A 15,368-nucleotide genomic window follows, 5' to 3' on the forward strand; every position below is an offset into this window, starting at 1 on the left:
TCAAAATAAAAGATCTCTTATGTTAGATAGTTTTAGAAATTGTATTCTAAAATAAAACAAAATGGAAAAATACACACAGAAAATACATGGCTTTATGAATTAACATAAGGTAAGCACCCTTGAAAATACCACTGAAAATTTAAAATGAGATTTTACTGGCTACCTTAGAACTCCCTCCATGATCTGTGTCCCAAATCATGGCCATTTCCTTCTCTAAATTAACAACTATCTTAATTTTTATAGTAATCCTTTCCATAAATTTCTTAATACTTCTATCATCAAATTAGGCATCTTTGAACATTAGCCTTTTTCCTGTTTGTTTGTTTTTTTTAATTCTATATGTCCTGTAAGTTTCATTTTATAGGCCCCCATGAATTTCTTCTTTCATTTAATTTGACCTATTAAGAAACCCCGGGCATTTAACCTATAAAGTTTCTCAAAAGCTGTACTTTGTTGATAGCACACTCATAGTGTACCAGTGGGTATTCATCAGTTCTCTGTATTTCCAGTAAGAGGTTTCATTAGACTCATATTCATTCCCTTTGGCAAGACTCTAAGCTGTTATGTTTTTCCATTATTGTATACATAATGTCTATTTTTTTCTTTTTGTAACATTAGCAGTTTTTAATGTTTATTGCCCAGATCCACCAATTTACTGGGGCTTACAAAGTTTTAATATTTTAATCTTCTCATGTTTACTTTTTATTAGCTGAATAAGTTTATATAAGAAAAAAATAGAAAAAGTGACTGTTGCTTTCATTTTTCTTAAATAGTTTTCAAGACTGTAAATTGATTTTCTATCATCCACAGAAGTTAACTTATTTAGTTTTTTTGAATATCAATCTAAACTGAGAATAATGAACATATCTGATGGGTATAAACCCCCTTGGTTTTCATATACCAACTGATTTGCAAATTGTCCCATCTTTGGCCAGTAGAAGCCACCACAAGTTGGCTCCTTGAGTCCTATTAACATGACCATACGGACTATCCATTAGGTCTCTGAGATCTTGTTTGTTAGATCCTACGATTCCTACCTCCTATTGTACAATTTTTGCTCCAAGCATTGTTCCGAGAAACCTTTGTTTATTTTACAGGAAATGGTATTTTAAGGCTGCAATCTGGATCCTTAAAATATTGGGTTTGTCATGTTTCTAGACATTTAAGTTATGCATAAACATATATACATAAATAATAACATGTACAAAGATAAAAATATCCGTGAATTTATACTAATATTACCAACTCAAATTAAGACCATGGGTTTTTACCTAACTTCAACATATATGTATCTCCTTTATTCCACACCAAGAGTTCTGAGTCTCAAGGACACAGGGTATGATAGAATTAGAATAACTCATAATTAATCATTCACTCTACATTATTTTATACATAGGCCAATTTTATTCAAGATATTGTTACTGCTAACTAAATGCTATACTTTTGTTTATTTTTAATGTGAAGATTCGAGAAGTTTCAAAATCTGTATTATAACTGCTGTCACCATCTTCTTGTTCATTTTTAAAATCAATACAGATTTATGGTGATACAATACTAGTGAATGATTAAGAGCTCAGAAACAGGAGCCATGTTAGTATTGAAGAGATCTTCTTCACTTATCATCTATTTGACCTTGTAGAAATTATTCATCTTCCATTGTATCCTATTTCCCCTATCTATAAATTGAAAATTGTGTTGATATCTACATCACGGTGTGGTTGTGAAGATTTGTTGAGTTAATAAAGGTAACACTCATAGGATACTAAATAAAAGTCAGTGAGTGATGATGATGATGATGTGCATTGCACTAGGTCCTGAAGAGATTACAGGGAAAAAGGCAAAGGACAAACAGAGCTTCTGTTTTCACACATTTGTAGAGTAAAAATCCATGCAATAGGAAATTACAATTCAGTTATATCCTAAGTCCTATATATTATAGAGAAAGTTCATAATGTTAAAGATCATATGCACCATATAAAGAAGTGATTTTATTGAGGCTATCAAAGTAGCTGGAATGTTCATGAATGAGGAAAAATTCAAAGAAAAGGAAGGGAGCCTGGGGTTTATAGGGGTAAATAAAAAAAAAGAATCAGTGAAGATGGAGGTAAGTCTTATCAGGGAATATGTCAAAGTATGATAGTCCTTTTCACATAGCCATTTCTTAGAACATAAAGGGTGGAGGGATTTCTCAACTTTCTCTGATTTCTGTGATAACAGAATTCACATCAATTTCAACATTGTCCTTAATGTAACAATACTAAATGCAGTGATTGATTTAATCTAGATTTAGAAGTTCAAGGAAATGTGTTCAGAGGGCATGACACCTTATGTGGAATTTTAAAAGGTTTAAGTAGTGACTAACTAAAGGAGGGAGGTGAAGAAAGAAAACATTTAAAATTATGGAGGTTAGAGATCATGAAGAGTTGGACAGATTAAAGCTTACTATAGTTGGAATTAGCATAAGAGTGATAGAATTTGGAAGATGATTTTGGAGAGGTAAGCAGGAATGAGAATATTCAGGGCTTCATTGGACATTTTTAGGAAGATAAAATTTACTAGTAGGGCAATAAGTTGCATCTCAAAAATTCAGAAAAATTAAGTAATTGGAAACGTGGTTTAGAAAAATTGTTTTCATTCTCTATGAAAGGTAGACAACTTTTCTATGTTTGCAGGGCCAGGTAAACTTTTCCAGGGAAAACCTAATATTTAATTAGACTTTCAGGCATTACCAAGGTATCTGGAGTTTACATTTTGAGTTGAGAGTTGGTATGTTTTTGTCTAATGTGACTGTGCTTGCTCTGAGATAGTGATACTGATTAAAAAGGTCTCTGTGCACATTTCAACTGGTCACCTTCACAACCTCTTACAAAACAATGCTGATGACTTCACATCCAAGTACCTTAATGTTAGTGACATCACTGTGATTGAGAATCTAAAGTCGTGTTACAAACATGTGTGGACCCACTCCTGGTCCATGCACTTTTGGGATTTGCCTAGTTTCATCAGGTCTCAGATGAAAATCTAACTGGAGTGAACCCTGCTTCAACTACTTATGTAGTATATATGATGATGAAATTTTATGTAGTATATATGATGGTGGAATTTTTTTTGGATCCATATATGGAGACATATTGGTTACTGTCAACCAGCACACTCAAGTGGCTGTGTGAATAAATGATGTACCAGCTCATTGCTCGGGTTCCTGTTTTCAAATACTTCTCCAGGTCCATTTCCTGATGGTGACATTGACCTACTGGTTCATATTATCAGAACCAGCTTCCTGGTGACATGCAGGCTTTGAAAGTTACAGTGAACAAAACAAGTTGCAAGTTTATTTTCTCAAGTGAAATTAATGCAATCTGTCAGAGACCTACTACCCAGTGGAGTACATCAAATAGAAATAGTGGTGAGACCTTCTGGTCTTGCCATCAATACCAATGGAGATCGTTTCCTCCTAAATGTGGAACTCAGACAGGATGCTGTGGAGTCTCCAGAACTGCAGAAATTGGTAATCTGGGAAGGACCCTACATTGCATCTGACTCCCTGAAGTTAGCATTCTCGCTGATATACAAGAATATAGTCCTGCCATGTAATACATTCTATATTCGCTATGAAGAAAGAGAGAAAGAGAAAGAGAAAGAGAAAGAGAAAGAGAAAGGCAGGCAAGCAGGCAGAAGGAGAGAGAGAGAAAGAGAGAGAGAGAGAGAGAGAGAGAGAGAGAGAGAGAGAGAGAGAGAGAAGGAAGGAAGGAAGGAAGGAAGGAAGGAAGGAAGGAAGGAAGGAAGGAAGGAAAGAAGGAAGGAAGGAAAAAAGAGAGAAGGAAAAAGGGAAAGGGGAAAGTGAAAGAAGGATAGAATAAAGAAAGCCAGCACCCTGATATTCATTGCAATGGTATTCATGGTTGCCAAGACATGGAACAACTGAAGTGTCCTTCGACAGGTAATTGGATAAAGAAGATATGGTACATATATACAATGGAATATTACTCAGCTGTAAGAAAAAATGAAATATTGTCATTTGAGACAATATTAAGATTATCTAGCTAAGCAAAATAAGTCAGACAGAAAAAATTGAAAACCATATGATTTCCTTCATATGTGGGCTATAAAACTGGAAGCAACAAATGAACAAGACAAACAAAAACTCATAGGCACAGACAACAGTTTAGTGGTTACCAGAGAGAAAGGAGAGTAAGGGAAAGTAGATAAGGGTAAAGAGTCAAATATATGGTGATGGAAGGAAATTTAACTTTGGGTAGTGAATACACAATGTAAGATACATATGATGTGTTATTGAACTGTACACTTGAAACATACTTTTATTAACCAATGTCACCCCAATAAATTCAATTTTTAAAATATCATTCTGGTAGCAAGATTGAGAATTAATTGAATGTCTAAAATTAGAGGCTTAGATTAGAGAAAGGTTATTGTACATCCATATGAGAAATGAAAATCAGGAATATAAGAGAGGAAAAGTTTTCATGACCAATATTGATTAAGTTTAGTTGTGAATTTGCTAGGTTTAAGATACTTCAGGAGATTACATGGAAAAATTCATTAAGTAATTGAATGCACAGATTTGAATCAAAGAAGAGAAATCTAGAATGGATATACAGATCTAGTCATTGTCAGCATATAGAAGGTTGTGGCTTCACTTGTTTTTACTCTCTTTAACACGCACACACACACATGGACACACATACACACACATGCACAACCTTCTTTAGTACTACTCACCTAATCAAGACTCATTGGGAAAATTCTCCTATAGTTTCTTTCTTATTTGGAGTTCAAATCCAAAAGATGAGTCATAAAAAGTAGTATAACTTGTCTTTTTGTCATAGGACTGATTTGATATCTATAATAATACAAAATAGTATAACCAGATGCATGTCCTTAAAACTATGTTTAAAAGGAAAAAAAAGTTGTAAGATTTTATCATCTTTGATTTTCCTAGTACCTATGTAATGAGATGTTGATCTTTTCTTATGTAACAGAGAATTTGATTTTAGTCTTACTATAAATCTATTTTATCTTTTTCTCGTAGTTAAACAGCATAAATCCCAAAGTAAGCTATTTCAATTATAAAATTATAAAATTTAGTTTTTACCAGAACTCAAGGACTCTGGGGGGAAATTCTTGGGATAAATAAACCAGAGTTGAAATAAAGGCACACAGAATTATAGCAAATCATAATAATTAATAATAATAATAATAATAATAATAATAATAGAAAAAAGAAAAGAAAAGGTGGACAAATAAAGAAAACTAAAAGCACTAAATCATTTATCTTCCCACTTCTTAATGTATATTGTTATCACAAAGGAAGAAATAGACTTCTTGTTAAAAAGGAGATTGCGGATATAAACATATCTTCCTCATAAAAGAAAAAAATTGTAATTTTCAATAGGTATAGCTGAATAGTTGGCCAGGAGAATTTAAGGATGATTAAGAAAGAATAGATGGTTCTGGATTACAAGGCAATAGCATCAAAAGAAAACATATACCATCATACATCTATCAACTAGTTCAAGAAATAGAACATTGCCAGAACCTACCATGTGCCTCTCTTCAGTTGCAATATCCTCATTTCCCCTAGAATTGTCACTCTAAATTTTATGGAAATGATTTCCTTGTTTTCTTTATAGCTTTAATATTTTATATGCCTATATCTCTAGAAAAATAGTTTCATTGTGCTTTTTTTGTATATCTTTTTTATAAATTGAAACACACTATATTTTGCTGTTATGCTTCCATACCTTAACATTACATTTTCAAGATTCATCCAAGTTATTTGAATGTACCTATGGTTTGTTTATTTCTATTGCTTTTTATCCATTCTACAGTTGAAGATGTTTGAGTTGTATATTGAATTAACTCTTGATAAAATACTATGTATATGTTTTTATGGGTAGGGTTTTAAATTACTTAAAAATCTCAATAATTTCAAAACAACATCAAAAGAAGCAACAAGACTATCTTTTTGTTTTCAGATGAGAACAAAATGAGAAAGATAATCTGAGCAATGTTATAACACCGAATGACTTGGCCAGAGCATTAAACTAACAGTTACAAATCAATGTTCCTCTAAATTTATTACTATTGGTATTTGAAAGGGCCTAATAACTAGCTCCTCTTTCCTTACTCTCGAATTCTGAAACAATAAGAAGATGAAAGTAAGGCACAATGAGAGCTTAAAATACATTTTTATTCTGATAGAGCTGACACTGAAGAAACTGGCTTTTAGATATATGGAAACAAGATGTTTCTTAATCCTGAACCCCAGAATTAGAGAGAATTATTTAGTCTGACACTGGCTGTGCCAGTAGACCATAGGCCTCACTCTACAGTAACTTTGTAAAACATTTTGTTTGGAGAACACCACTGAATGTCTGACTTTTGAGAGAAATAGACAACAAAGAGAGGAAGAGACTGGGTTTTCTTCCCTTCCTTAATTCCTCATCTAATGCTCAGTAGACATCACTCGTCTCCTCATCCCCTCAGCTCTTGCCCCCCCCCCCTTATGCTATGCAGTCTGAAGAGACAGGTGAAGAAAAGCCAAAAAGATGACATCCATCAATGTCCCTCATACACAAATATAGATCATGAGGAAAGGCAATTTCTCCTCCTCTAACCTCTACTTCATAAGAACACTAGATCTCCTTAGATTGTTGTGGAACAAATCTAAGAGGGGTAGCTGAAGAGATAATTCATGTCTATTTTCCTAATTGTCTAAAGTTACCTCAGAGCATCCATATTTTCACTCCCTTTCCAGGATATTTCCTGGTGTCTCAGGTGACTAGACATGTAGCTGACTTAGCCCAGTAGTCCTTCAGACACTCTCATACATGCCTGAATACTGCAATGCACACACCTTCAACTCGAGCTGAATACTCTGACAGGAGAATTTATAGAGTACACTCTATCTCCTGGCTCTGTTTCAGCTCATGCTTTTCATTCAATTTGATGTATCCTCTCCTGAGTTAAAGATGTCTAAATTCACTTGTATTTCCACATGAATTTCAATTGTAACTTCCTTTAAGATTTTCCTGAATCTTATAAATAGAGATTTTTAGGAAATAGAACCTCAAAGTCATCTAGTTCAAACATATTCCCGATGTTTGGAAAGTGCTCTATGATAATAGGACCAAATAGTTGTCCCATTTTATTTCAAAATAATTTCCTTCTTCCTAAAGAATTTTATTCCTCGTGTGAGCGGTATTAGAAAGCATGTTCCTTATTTTGAATTAAAGTTATGCTGTGATCTGAATATTTGTCCCAAAAAGTAATATGTTGATGACATTAGGAGGAGAGGCTTTTGGAAGGTGTTTAGGTCACTAAGGTGGAGCCCTCATGAATGGTATTAATGTTCTTATAAAAGAAACCCCACAAAGCTCCACAATGTGAGAACACAATGAAAAGTCTGCACCTACAAGGAGGGTCCTCACCAAAACATTCTGGTACCATGAACTGAGAAATAAATTTATAAGCTACTCAGTCTGCGGTATTTTGTAATAGCAGCCCAAATAGGCTAAGACAGTAATACTTCCGATAATCTGCAAGTATTGGTTTTAATTGTGGTTGCATTACTGAGAACAAGTTTATCACAACTTCCAAATAACACTTCCTCGAATGTTTAATTTAATTGCCATAATCCCTTTTATAAATTAAATATTCCAAGTTCTTTTCATTTTTCCTCAGTTGATTTTATTTTGATTTCCATAACAACTCTAATTTCTTTTATCGGAATATACTACTCTTTATACCTTAATGTGATTCATAGAACTAAGGTATAAACATTCTAACAGTGAATTGAAATGTGCAAGGATATTCTTTTGAACTTCCATAACATTTCTCCTGTACCCATAGTAATACCTATTAATATCTGAATTATCTCTTCTTTCTACTCTATAAACTTCTACCAAAAAAATGCAAACTCTAGAAACTAGAAAAGGTAAGGAAATGGTTTTTCTCTAGAAGAAACACAGACTTGTGACTCATTTTAGATTTCTAACCTCCATAACTGTAAAATAATAAATCTGTGTTAAATTTGTGGTAATTTGTTATAATAATAAAAGAAAACTAATACAGCAAAGAATGATAAATAATTGACTCTAAATATATCAAGTTAGATACTGTTCCAAAACAATACTTTGAGAAAACAGATTTTCCTTTTGCGGTTTAACAAAATACTTGTAAATGAAGATGACCTCTAGAGTACATATGCTGTTGGTATATGTAATTTTACTAGCATAGCATTTAACTAGAAACCAAGATTTTAAAGTATCAAAAGTTATTTCAATGTCCCTTTAGGCAGCATTTTCTTTTACTTTTTTAGAGAACCATTTTATTGGAATATTTTCATTTTGTGGTCGGAAATATAATGAGTAGTGCTGGAACTCTAGGGTTCATCATTCTGATGTGTTAATTGAAAAATAATTACAAACTGAAACTAAAATTACCAAAGCTTTATTTTTAAAATAACTACACTAACAGATTATTATAATTCCAGCAACCTTTTTACTAATTATTTTCTCTGAAGATACAAACAGAAAGTGTTGTATGATGTTCTCTAAACTCATCAAATTGCTCCTGGAATAATAGTTTCTCATTTGTAGTCCGAGTGTCATTCAGGGCATCATTTGTCAAATCTGACATAAGGGTATGAAATCTAACAGCTTTCCACAAGGAGCTGAAAGGCAAGGGGAACTTTATTCACCAACAGTCTGTTATGGAGCCAAAGTCTATAAAATTCCTTTAATGTGCTCATAGGCATACTTGAATTGTAATGGAAAATCAATTAAGAATTTATTTTCCAATTTATTGTTAGCATTTTTTCCATATGTTATTTAACCAGTTCCTATTGTATAAGACAATATGCACAAAAGATTTTACAGTATGTAATCTGTAAACAGTGAAAGGCAAGAATTTACCAGTGATTAGCAATGCATATGTTTAAGCCTAGTCATGCTTTAACTTATACCAATTAGTTCCAAACTTTCATCATATATTAAGCAGAAAGGGGAAATGAAGAAATTATCTAGATGAATCACAACTTGTTAAAAGTTTTTTTCAACTCGAAATACATTGTACAAAATTGTGTTGGTAATTTATGTCAAAACTGCTTGAAAGATTTCAATTCTTAAAAGATTTCTATGGCTTGAATTACACTTAGTCATCATGAATCAAGTTCACTGGAAATTATTTGTAACAAATATTACAGTGCAGTAATGTTAAAGACTGGATCTATACAATGTACCATGTACTCACATCCAAATATTAAGTGAAGCAAATTTTAGACAAGTACAGCACGGTATTTATACTTTAATTTGAAATGTTCTGATACCTGAAGTTACTGAAATCTTCAAAGTCAAAGACAATGGGCTTAACCACATTTTAATTGTGTGAGTTTGGGCAAATTATTCAACCTCTTGGCTATCAATCATTTGTAATATAAAGAGTAGCAATACCTACTTCATTCTGTACTCATGTCTTGATAAAACACAGACATTCAAGGAAGCTTTTTGCCTGTGTTCATCTCTCCACCTGCAGTGACTAGCACAGTACAAGTAGTAAGCTTCATTTTAATAGTGTTGAACAAGTGAGTGACTAGCATAAGATTACTCAATAAATGTAGCTGTTAATATTAGGTATATAACTTCAGTTTTCCACTTCATTAAGTTTTATCCTTTCTCCAGAGCTATCAGATATCGAGAATGGCAATTAAATCACCATATTTGCCCCTCTTTTCTGCATTATTTTGCATGTGAATTCAAAACAATGTGCATGTGCTAATGTGTATTAATTAAAGTAACACTAAGTGCTGGAATCTGTTAGCCCTGAAATCTCAGAGATTTAACACAATACAAACTCAATTTGTTCTCTTGTAAAATCTAATCAGTGTGCTCACGTGTGTGTGTGTGGGGGGGGGGGGAGGTGTCCCAGGAAAATGTGAGTGGTGTTTGAGGAATGCTGTTTCACAGTCATCATGGACCCAGGCTTCTTTCTTCTTGTGAGTCAGCCTTTCCACATACCCTCCCAGTCCTTTCCACTTGCCCAGTGTTGAAAAAATGAAACATATCAATTTCATCCATTTTTCATGTTTATAATTTAGTTTCTGGCAACTCTGAACTTCAAGAGAAGACAGGAAAAAAAAAAAAAAAAACATGCCTGTGTCCAAAAGGAAGAGGAGTCGGTTTGGTGAAAACTAGCCGTTGTCTATCACAGTGTTCCCAGTGGTCACTAATAATCTATTTATTTTTCTTTTCATACACACTGACACAAAACTCACTTATCTTCAGGTGAAAAAAAAAAAAACAGTGTTTCATCCGGTCACTGTATCAAGCAAAAGTCCAATGTCTCTGGATGATATGCCATCTTTTCTATCAGGCCCTGAGATTTCATGTATTTCTTTATTATCTAATGATTTATTAACTAAAAGATATGTTATCTCTTTTCCCAACACCTGATATGGAATGGTGAAACAAGAATAAGAAAATTGGAATAAAAATGTGTACTTGGAAAAGAGATGAAGGGGAAAACCAGTCATTGGTCCTTATCAATTCTGATGTTTTGCTGGGCAGGCATTTGGTCCTTTCTTGGGACTAGTGGATGTTCCTTCATTATACTCTACATCTGATCTTCGAAAGAATTTTCCTTGCCTATTACCTTCCATGAACACATCGGAAGTCAGCATTGTGAAATATGCCTTCCTGAGAATATCCGAGGATTTAGAGCTGATTTCTTATATAAACAAGTTTCATATTTCCCCCTAACCCTTAGAAATGGTAGTGTTTATCTTATGCCTATTCCACTAATGTGTTTTGGAAACCCATAACATGTTTGATTTTACAGATTCACAGCCAGAGAGCAATTTGACTCAAGAAGAATCATCTACCATATTTGATTTAGGTGATATTAAGATAAGACTTTGGACTGAGACTTTTAAGTTGGTGGTGGAGCAAGGTAAGACTTTGGAGGTTGTTAAGATGAAATAAATATATTCTGAATATGAGAAGGACATGAATTTTAAGAAACCAAGGACAGAATGCTGTGGTCTGAACGTTTATGTCTCCCTAAACTTCATATGTTAAAATCCTAATGCCCAATGTGATGATATTAGGAGATAGAGTCTTTGGGAGGCGCTTAGGTCATGAGGATAAAATCCTCATGAGTAGGGTTAGTGCTCTTATAAAAGAGACCTCCACAGAATTCCTCAGCTCTTTTTCTATATTATGATACAACAAGAAGTCTGCAACTCATCCAGTCAAATGCCAGCACCCTGATTTCAGCCTTCTAGCCTCCAGAACTATGAGAAATAATTTCTATTGTTTATGAGTTACCCAATCTGTGGTTATTTTATTAAAACAGCCTAAATGGACTAAGATAGTGTGTGTGTGTGCATGCTCACGCACACATTTCAATTCCTTCAACTACTTAGTTTAGCTTCTGAGCTATTGCAATGAACTTCCATGTGACAGTAACCGTACCAAATTTGTTCCTTGACATAACTGTCTTTGCTTTATTTCTTTGATTTCTTACTTGGACATCTCTCAATTCAATGAATTAATTTGAGGTCACTTGGAATAGTATTTGTGGGGAATGTAATGCCCCTAAACCAATTTTTGCTTTATTGCAGTCTCTTTATTCAGTTAAGAAGTCTTACTATAACATTGTGGCTCAAACCTTTTTTCAGCTTATGTTCTCACTACTTAGGTTTCAACAGCAGTTGGCTTTTCCAAGCCTGCAAGGCCCATACTCTCCCAACTTTTACTTATATCTTTGTTCTCTGAAAACCAGGTCATTTTCACCCAAGCTTATCTTTTTTAATGAAATACATTGTTAAAGGAGAAACGGAAATTCACACACAAAATCCTTTGACTATTTCCAACCACTCTCCCTAGAACTATAAGGTCAGTAGGCTAGGTCCAGGAAACAATATTTTACACTGCCTAATGTGGCTCTCCCTCTTTAAAATTTATGGTAGTGTCTTTATGGTTTGTATTTATAAGTCTGTATTAGTCAACATAGTATAAAGAGACAACTCCAAAATCTCAGTGACTTAACACAAAAGAAGTTTATTTCTTGATCCTATAATGTCTAGTTATTGAAAGGGGCTGTAAGCAGTGCTCCACTGAGACCTTGGCTCCTTCCCTAGTGTGAAGCTGCTCCTATAAGTATTTGAAGTTTTCTGTAGTCAGCAAAATATGGGTGGGAGAAGAGAGAAGGGAGGATCATCAAAGACATTATCATGGGTCAACCTGAAAATACATTACCTACTCCCACATTTCGATAGTCAAAAACTGTCTAGAAAAATTTAACTTCAAAGTTAGCTGGGAAATTTGGTCTAGAGGTGTGCTCAAAAGAAAATGAAAACTGGATTAATGAACAACTAGCTATTGTCTGCCACCACAGTATGTGCGTAACATGCATTTTTTTTTACTGCTTAAGCCATTTCAAGTCTGACAAGATGAGGTGCTGGGATAAATTGTGACCATACTGTTCTCAGTCTAATCAAAATGTTTCTAAGTCTGTAGAATCAAAATATAGTCATTATCAAAGTAAAGAAAAAATGTTAAGTGATAAAATTTCAATTCTAAATTCTAACCAGCAAATAGAGTAGAAAAAAAAATCCCACAAAACATCAGGTTATTACTTTGCATTTTGCTTTGAAATAATTTATTATTAATTATTCTAATAATTGAATGCATATCAATTTATAATAGCAAAGAAAAATAAAAATATCCATTTCTGTACTGTTAGCTTGATTCAGGTACTTTAAGAAACATCTGGTAGCACTGGCTAATTATGTCAAGAAAGAAAATCTTAGCATCAATAACACTAACATTTCCCAATGTCAAACAGGAAGTGTACTGTCCATTAAATCAATTTATTCTACAATGTCACAATATGGTTATCTGATTCCAATTCACCCTGAAAGCTCTTTAATATCATTTCTATTGAAGTCAGAAAATCTATAGGATCTTAGAGATTTTCTTTTATTACTGATATGTGCATTGGTAAAATTAAATCTTAAAATTCCTTAGGCCTCAATGCATAAGTTTTACAATGTGGGGTTCAAGCAACTGATTTTATTTACTCATTTATATATTTGAAAAAATAATCCTGTTTTTGAAGTAAAGATTTAGAATATCTTTCCTAGTATTGATGATTACTCTTGGACTCAGGTCAAATGATATTCAGTATGAAGAAATAAATAAACAAGATCTCATATTTTTAAAACAAAACTATAAAATATTCAATAGAATTCTGATATAAAAATTTAGATTTTTAATATTAAATCATAAAAATTGTTTCCTGCATTTACATATTAAGGAGCTAGTGGTACTAGACTTTTCCTCACTATAAATAACAATAAAAGTAGAAAAACTTATAAAAAATAGTTTTCAGATATTGGACAACAGTCAACACACAACAATGATCCATTAGAGAAGGGAAACATATAAGAGGAACACTACAAATACCAACTTTCCTCTGAGAAGAAATTTCTTATTCTGACAGGAACAGAGTCCAAAGAGCCTGGAAGTCTTGATGTGGTAGAGAGACAGAGATCAGAGTTCAGGAAGGCTGAGGCAGCTGGAATTTGCAGGGCAGAATGTCAGGGACAAGTGGACTATACTAAGAAAAAGCTTCAGAAATTCACATGAGATTCTTTTTGAGTCTTCCTCTAAATATTAATTTGTACATAAATAGGGTAAAATTCCATGATGCCAAGGGAGCTATAAACTAGTTTTCTGACCTTACACAGACCTAGGCAGAGGAGAGATCTGCTGAATACATGGGGTAATCAGTAAAAACACAAAATCATGCTTCCAGAGAAAGCATGAATTAGCCCTAAGATAAAGGCTATTTACTTATCCAAATAAGTTGATCTACAAGGAGCTACATGCAAAACAAACTCCAACATTCTGAAAGAAGCAGATAATGTGACCCACAGCCAGCCAATAGCAATAGACATAGACATGACAGATTTGATATCTATGATGACCAAGAAATTTTGTTAGGTTGTCCAACCTAAATTTAGGGATTATTTTTATTGACTTATTCACTAGAAGAGTTTCATATATCTATCTTTTTAATTTCATTTTTAATTGATGATTGGCTCTTATAAAATTTAGTGTTTTTATGTTATAATAAACCAATTAAGTCAGTTTCAATGTTTAAGGTATACACTATAATAAAGTATAAAATAAACAAGATTTTTGTCTACCTACATTTCTCAGAAAAGAATTAAATGTAAAAATAATAATTTTACAATTATTTTTTTTCTTATCAACAGGGTGACACTAGACTCTGGGGTAGAAATTTCATCTGGCATAATTACAAATTTAAGTCTGATTGGAAAATACACATTAACATTAATTTCCTCTGAGAAAAAATATCTAAAGTTTTTAAAAACATATGAAAAATTCTCTTAACAAAACAATATAAAATTCTCTCTACTATCATTAAAAAATATATATTGACTTCTAAGTTCTGGATATTTTTATATTAATTTCATTTAGTTAATAAGCATAAATTTTAATGGAGATGATTTCTCACCATTAAAAATGGTATTGTGGGTAGCTGAATATATTTCATTCAGGTATCTATTGAGTCTTGCTACTAATTATCGCCTGAGTAAATGTGTATAAATTAGTTAAAAATTCATTCAAATCCTACTATCTGCAATAAAGTAGTAGATATCAGTGAACTTATTAAAGCAATTACTTCCTTAATATTAGCATTTCTAGTACTATTAGAAAGTGTCTTTTAGAAAGGGAGCTATGATTTGCATATGCAATCTTATATCAGTGTAATTCTTTATGAATGTCATTTTGACATTGGGCTCATGTCCATGCATTAATGTTACTAAGTTGTTTCTCTTTTATAAATACAAACTTAGGAATGATTGCTCCCAAATAATTATTGCTCCTGATAAATGCATAAGCAACCTAGTAATGTGTTTCCTAGGATTAATGACTGTATTCAGATTTATTTTTCAACTCATGATTAATTAAAAACATGATACTGAAAAGGAACAAAATTATTGCAAAATTTGCAACAAGAATTCCACATAAAGTTTTCACTTATCAGAAGTCCACAGAATACTGGAACATTTATATAATTTGCTTATAGATGTAATTCATATATACATACACTCCCTTAGATACAAGGAAGGATGCCAGAATCAACTCTCGCTCTAAAATTGAATTTCACATTAATTCAAGTGTCACATCACTTTACAGATGAAGTCAGGTAATTTTAAGCAGCATGAAGTAGTAATTGTTTGAACTGGTATATAATTTTCTTGAAGGGACCATTTTCAAGAGCTTTATTAGCACATTTTTCTTAATAACATTTTA

This window comes from Rousettus aegyptiacus, unplaced genomic scaffold (genome assembly GCF_014176215.1).
Source record: "Rousettus aegyptiacus isolate mRouAeg1 unplaced genomic scaffold, mRouAeg1.p scaffold_m13_p_3, whole genome shotgun sequence".
In the NCBI taxonomy this organism is placed as follows: domain Eukaryota; kingdom Metazoa; phylum Chordata; class Mammalia; order Chiroptera; family Pteropodidae; genus Rousettus; species Rousettus aegyptiacus.